The sequence below is a fragment of the Petaurus breviceps genome, unplaced genomic scaffold, assembly GCF_028583685.1.
Source record: "Petaurus breviceps papuanus isolate PSGF00001 unplaced genomic scaffold, PetGlider_PUasm1.0 98, whole genome shotgun sequence".
Classification (NCBI taxonomy): Eukaryota; Metazoa; Chordata; class Mammalia; order Diprotodontia; family Petauridae; genus Petaurus; species Petaurus breviceps.
In genome coordinates this window covers 18,022,778-18,030,126 of record NW_027187460.1, presented here as the reverse complement: position 1 = coordinate 18,030,126, position 7,349 = coordinate 18,022,778, and the positions used below count along the sequence as shown (strand labels likewise).

Here is a 7,349-nt window from a genome sequence, read left to right as displayed (position 1 = left end):
AATAAATATACAATTTTATTTGATCCTCATACCCAACCCTACCAGGGCTACAGGGAATGCATCTTCATTTTATATAAAAGAATACTGGAAGGGGAGGCTAGGTGGTGTAGTGAATAGAGCACCCGCCTGGAGTCAGGAGGACCTGAGTTCAAATCCAGCCTCAGACACTTAACACAAAAACTAGCCGTGTGACCCTGGGCAAGTCACTTAACCCCAATTACCCTCCCCACAAAAAAAGCAAAAAAAAAAAAAAAGAATATTGGGGCCCAGGGAAGTGAAAGAGTTTTCTTCAATTCACATATTAATCAACAAGTATTGCTGAAGGGCCTTCCTTCTATGTTCTCAGCTCCCAAGCACAGGGCTGGGTTAGAACCAAGAACTTGAATCCCAGGCATTTTCAGGCCCACCGGGCTGCCTTCTGGCTTCCTTATGTACATACATGGATCTACAACACGAAAGGCATAAGAAATCTCCCTGGAAAAGGCAGATGACAAGCCCTTCTCCCCTACCCAAAGCTTGCAGCCCAGACCCCCTGTGCTGGCACCAAAGCTTGCAGCCCAGACCCCCTGTGCTGGCGAACTTTCTATGACTGACTGTCTGAAGGCTGTCTGCCCCCCAATTCTCCACTTGTGACGAGCCCAGCTCTTCTTCTGGTCCTTCAATGATGCCTTTTATCCTGTCTCATGTAATGATGGTTATAACCACCACGTGCTTCTCCATTGCCCTTCTGGGACACCTGAAATTTTGTTTTGTTTTGATTTTTTTCTCAGTTCATGGAATTTTCTGACTCTCAGTTATATAGCATCATCAGGAGAATATTGGTTTGCCTCTCACATTGATTTCTTAAAATTAGTACAGAGAACAAAGTGTTTTCTTTTGCTGGAAACCTCACTAAATTTATCTAAAGGAGCTTTATTAGACGACTAGGTAAATTATCAAAAAAGAAATTTTCCAGTTTTGAGACTATTTTAAAATTAAAAGGTGCCTTCAGTATTTGTGTAAAGTTGCACAGTAAAAACAAAGGCAAACAAGATTACATAAAGCTGTAGGAATAATTTTTGTGGGTCAGACAATATTTTTAAAAGACTCTAATTTGACTATTAATAAAAAACATGGAGTGAAATTTATCTGATTAATAATTTTCTTTAGGTAATACTTCTGTTTGTACACTAAACAGATAATTGAAAAATACAAGATGTCCCATAGGTCTTATTGGGAACTTATTAGCTTTTAAAGCATAAAACTGCACTAAGATTTTTCTGGTACACCCCACATGAAAATATATCTTTCTCATAAACTTGCTGTCTGTTAATAAAAATTCTCATGTGGTGGTCACTAAAATTGAGGGAAGCAATCATTATGGAGTAGAAACCTAGAAAGCCCTTAGACTCCCTAGAATGCCAGTGCCCCCTTCCCATGCCATCATCCAGGGAAGCAACCCCTGAGGAAATTCAAGATGGCAACTACTTCTGCAGGTGCTGAAGCCCCCACTTCCTTGGCCACCACTGATAGGCACAAAAACAAAAGTTCTCAACAGCATAGTCTTTGGGGATGTCAAATGATTTAAAATCAGAAACAGGTATTTTATTCATGGAAACATTAAAGTTGCATTACTGAGCACTATTCCCTCAGGACCAAAGGATCTCTCCATTTGCAATCTCCTATGAGTTGTCTCCCCCATTAGATTGTGAGCTCCTTGAGATCAAAGATTGGTTTGATTTTTTTTATTTTTCTACGTGTAGCCCCAGAGCTTAGCAGGCATTATGTTACACATACTAAGTGCCAATTTTTTTTCATTCATTTATAAGCATTAGATGAAGTATTACATGGGGTAGGTGACCCTCATGATTTTATGTTTAAGATGGGCTGAAAAGGACTCACAGCATCCTTTCTCTTATCTCCTAAGAACCAGAAGAGAGAAGAACACGAGGATACCTCGAATTTGGTCCTGCTTTGCCACTCTGTGACCACCGCAAGTCTCTTTGCCTTTCATGGTCTCAGCTTCAGAGAAGTAGGTTAGAGTTATAAGGGAACTCAGAGTTCATCTAGTCCAACTAGATGGGAAAGAAAACTGAGGCTTAAGGTCACACAAGTGGCAAGTAACAGACGTGGGATGTGAACTCATTCTTAGTGATCTCCAAAGTTGCTTCCTGCTCTAGAATTCCAGGACTCTTGGTTCTCTGATCAATTACTCCCTTCCCAACCATCTGTAATAGCCTTATAAAACAAACAATATTCTCATTTTTTAAGACTAGAACTAAGTAAATCCAGTAAATGGAAATAAACAAATTAAAAAATGAATATGTGAAAGTGCAGGAGAGCACAGGAATCTTCACCAAGTTTCTATTACTATGTACTGGGCCAATACTGACAGCATTCAAGCAATAAATTTACCCTTCCCTCTCTCTGCCACCCTCCCTGAAACCCAAAATGCAAAATTCCCTATATCTTTTCCTGGCAAATAAAGTAGGAGAATAACAAGGAATTTTATAAGGAGAGACTAAAGGAGCTCTTTTATGAAGAGTGTAAGGACAAGGACTAGAAAAGAGACTGGTGAGGGAGGAGAGAGGCTGGGATAAAGCCAAGGGTAGAAAAGACATAGGACAGAAGTAAAACAGGACAAGACTGTCAGAACGTCAAGAAGAGGTCTAGAGATGTGATAATGGTGGGTAGGCTAGGACCTATCAATGATAAAAACAGGGAATAAAGAAAATGTTCCTGGGAAGAGAGGTAAAGAGAGTACAGCCAGGATGGGGTTAAAGTAAGAGAAGTTTGGTAGGGAGAGAATAGGCTGTACTATTAATCCTAATAAGGGGTTCGAGGGGGAAAGAATGGAAGTGACTTCCTACTACTCTAGGTAGATCTTGCATCCTAAATCTTCTGAAGGCCAGTATTCTTGGGATCTTCTAGGAAGGCACTGAATATGACAGTTCCTGCAATCAGAAGCCTACAAAATAGACATAACCTTGTTCAAAAGTAAGAGAGATATTCTGGTTGTCATCAAGCATATGGAATACAAGGGGAAATTATTAGCTAAATACTCATCTTCATAAATGATTCCTGTGCAATAAAAATAGAATATTTAATAATGCAGAAAACATAAGATGTACTTTTATTCCTGAAAGGAGGTTGACAACAAATTAACTGTCCTAGGTCACATCAGCATACCTAACACAGAGCAGTGCAGACTTCTAAATCCCATCAGACAAAAAGGAAATGAACTATACCATCTGTGCCAATTCAAAGGGTAAGATTCTAGGCACCTCTTCTCCCCATTGCTCATTTCTCCAGATGATGAAAGAATCATGTATTTAGAAGTGGACGGGCGATACCTTAGAATCCATCAAATGTAACCCCTCATTTTATAGATAAAGAGACTGGGGTATAGGGAGAGTAAGTGACTTGCCCTTGTAAGCATCTGAGGTGGGATTTGAACCTGGCTCTTCCTCACTGTAAGCTCTATGACTACTCTACTATGCCACACCGCCTCTCAGAGAGCCAAGATAGAGTATGGATAGGGAAAAATCAAGAAGCTATACCCCTTCTGTGGCCAACAAGGAGAAGAGAACAAGATGTATGTGAAAGACGCCCAAGGACTGTCTGAAGTCCCCCACCCTGCTACTATTGCTGGTTATCATATGCTCCTAGTCATGTGCTCTTGTGCTAGGATCAAACCCAACTCCTCAGCTTCTCCACCAAAAGTGAGACAATATTTTATCTACATCCAAAACTCTGACATCAAGGGTCTGGTTTGAATCCCAAGGGTTCAGCCCTGTTGACAATAGAATGCTGGTCCCTCAGTCCAGTCTCCAAGATTCACCGAGGCATACAGTTTTGAATCAAGGTGGAACTACCTTCATCATGAAAGAAAATTCAATCTGTAAGCCAAGGGGAACCAATCCCAAACCAACTCCCTTATTGAACTAACTGGAAAGTATACATGATGACATTGCCAAAGGCAGAGGAGGGAAGGAGGCCTTGTAACAGAAAGGAAAGGGTGACTGGGCCAAGAGATAGAGGAAGAAGGCTGAGGCAGAATTGAATGCTAAGTGACTAGAAGACAATGAGCTGGGAAAGGAGAAAGAAAAGAGAGGTCTAACAGTGCTGGAGGAAAACAGAAAGGAGCTGAGTTGAACAGAAAAATATTATATAGAAGGGAAAATAAGAGACATCCAGACAGTGAAAATCACTGAACTGGGGTCAGGAGACCCAAGTTCAAGTATGCCACTTAATAACATGTGATCTTGGATACGAGTCACTTCTCTTCAATTAAGGCACAAGGAGTGTTCAGTAGCCACAACTCTGTATCCAGGATTCGATCAAAACTAAAGTTTAAATCTCAGCAGCACTCTGATCTTAAACTGTATTTGCAGAAGCATAGTGTCCAGAACAAGGAAGATTATGGTTCTGCTGTATTCTGCCTCAGGGAGCCATGTTTTTAGGAGAACACTTGCAAATTGGAATGTATCTTGAAGAAGATAATTAGGACAGTGAAGGAATCCGAAACTATATCATAAGAAGAACAATGGGAGCAACTGGATATGTCTAATCTAAAGAAAACTTAGAAAGGACATGACCCTTTTTGAAAGTATGTGCAGGGCTGTCACAGATGGAGGATTAGCCTTTCCTTGTTTGGTCCTGACACAACTAAGAGAAACGGATGAAAGTTAGAAAAAAGACATACTTCACCTCAATATAACAATTAGAGCTATAAAGAAATGAAACGGTTGCTCATACAGCACTGAGTTTCCCAAGACTAGCATTATTTATGTCGAAGTTGAAAGACCACTTGCCAGGAATACTTTGGAGGGATTCCTGCTCAGGGCTGAGGCTTCTTTTAGCTCCAATTATTCTATGATTCTATGACTTGGTAGATATATTAACACTGAGCAAGCCCCTTAACCCCTTAGCCACAGACCCTTTTTTCCGTTAAATGGTGATAATACTACTTATATTACCTATGTATGCATGTTGTAAGGCTCAAATAAGATGATGCAAGCAAGGTAAGTACTATATAAATGTGATTTGGGGGGATTGTATCCATTAGCATTGCGAATGAAAACAATAAAAGAAGTGTATTGGTATGCTCTTCAAATTTGCCAATGCTGTACAGCTAGAAAGGACAGCTGACAATGCACTGGATGATAATGAGCTTCCAAAAAGATTCTGACAGAAGACAGATGAGTAGCCGAATTGAATTTTGATCAGGAATGGTGGCATGTGGCTGCCATTTCCTTCTACTGAGGGAGGCCGAGGTTGGTGGATTGATTGATATTGGAAGTTCTAGGATGCAGTAAGGTTAAAAATCCAGACTACCTAGCATTCCTGGGGAGCAGAGGGTCACCAGGCTGCCTGAGGGGCAAACTGTTGCAGGTCAGAAAAAGACAGCAGGTTAAAGCTTCCATAACATTCAGCATTGGGTTAGGTCACAAGTGGCTGTATTTCCAGCCCCTATGAGATAATCAATTACAAGCATTTATTACTAAATGCCTACTATGTGCCATGTACCACTGGAGATACAAAGAAAGGTTAAAAAATAGTCCATGTTCTCAAGGAGCACACTGTCTAAAGGAGAAGGCAATACAGAAACACTATGTACAAACAGGGTGCCATTGCCAGTCATCCTGACCTTTATCTTGGCATTGGACTCCTGAGACTCTGGAGGAGAGAGTGAGGCTGATGACTTTAAACAGCCCTGCCTCACTTAAATCCAATTCATTTTCAAGTCAAAACATCACCCTCCTAAAGTCATTGGTCCTCTTCATGAGCAAAAGACAAACAACAACAATGTACAAACAAAATGTAAGCAGGATAAATTGGAGATAATATAAGGATTTTTGGAAAAGGAGAAAGGAGGAGCGAAGAAGGGTGTATGGAAGGAGAAGAGGAGAAAGGAAGGGAGGTGGGAAAGGGGAAGAGGTTGGGGAACTGAGAGAGCAGATGGACAAGGGGAGATGGGGAAAGGGGAAAGCACTAGCATTAAGAGGACAGGAAAAGCTTCTTATAAAAGGCAGAATTTTAGCTGGAACTTAAAGGAAGACAGGGAGTCAGGGGAGATGAAAAGAAGGGAATTCCAGGCATGCTGGACAGTTAGTGAAAATTCAGTCAGGAGATAGGGTCTCGGTTTCTCCCAACGTAAAATTAGAACTTGACCTAGGTAGTATCTGAAATATATTCTATTTTATTTGTTATTTAGTGGTTTTTCAGTCCTGTTCAATTCTTCATGACCCTTTTTGGGGTTTTCTTGGCAAAGATACTGAAGTTGTTTGACATTTCCTTCTCTAGGTCATTTTACAGATGAGGAAACTGGGGCAAACAGGGTTAAATGACTTGCAAAGTTAGTGTCTGAAGCTGGATTTGAACTCAGAAAGAGGAGTAATTCCTGACTCCTGGCCCAGCATTCCATCCATTGTGCCATAAGGCCCTAATAAAATAAGGAACTAAAAGAAATAATAAAAAAAATTGAGTTGCAGCTTCTACACAATGGTCCTAGTTCAGCCCTCTGGAACCAAGCAAAGTAATTCTAATCCCTCTTCCATACACCATCCCTTCAGAACTTGAAGATGCCTATCGCCGAGTCAGAAGGAAGAGGCTCTCTCCTTGAAACTCAGTACCTTGAATGGCATACTCTCCATACTCTAGGAGATCTTAGGATTGTGCACAGAGGTTCTGTAGTCTAACCACCTCATTCGATGAGCAAAATCAGGCCTAAAAGGTGAGGCCACTTGGCCAAGGAGCAGAATCAGGACTTGAACTCATATCTCAGGCTCCAGATTCACCTCCCTTTCCACCACACTAGTAAGCTGCTGAGCTAGTACTCAAATCCAGATCCTCTAATTCATATCTATTTATTAAGTTCCTGGTAGGGTGCCAGAAAAGGAAGAAGGAAAAACTGCTGTCCCTCTAGAGGGATGAAGATTTAGAAGGGGAGGGAGAAGGGATGAATGAGAGGAAATAAAGAGGAGAGTGGAATGGAGAAGGAGGGGAGAGGAAGGGGGAAAGGGAAGAGGAAAAGAGATAGGGGAGAAAAGGGGAAAGGAGGAGCAAAGAAGGGTGTATGGAAGGAGAAGAGGATAAAGGAAGGAAGAGAGGTGGGAAAGGGGAAGGGGTTGGGGAACTGTGAGAGCAGATGGACAAGGGGAGATGGGGAGAGAAGGGAGGAAATGAGGAAGAGGAGGGAGAGGAAATAAGGAAGGCTGGAAAGGGGACAGGAGGAGAACGGTGGAGGGGATGCGGGAGTGAAGATTCAAAAGGGCTGGGGAGGGGTGAGGTGGTGGATGGAAGAGAAGGGAGGAGAGAGAGAGAGAGAGGGAGAGAGAGAGAGAGAGAGAGAGAGAGAGAGAGAGAGA

The 7,349-nt window shown here is 41.7% G+C and overlaps 1 protein-coding gene across 2 annotated transcripts in view; it reads right to left on the bottom strand.

Annotated features, from left to right (window-relative positions):
• Positions 1 to 7,349, bottom strand: part of DNAAF11 (dynein axonemal assembly factor 11) — a 113,812-nt gene that overhangs the window by 103,943 nt on the left and 2,520 nt on the right. The gene's annotated exons all lie outside the window — the stretch shown is intronic.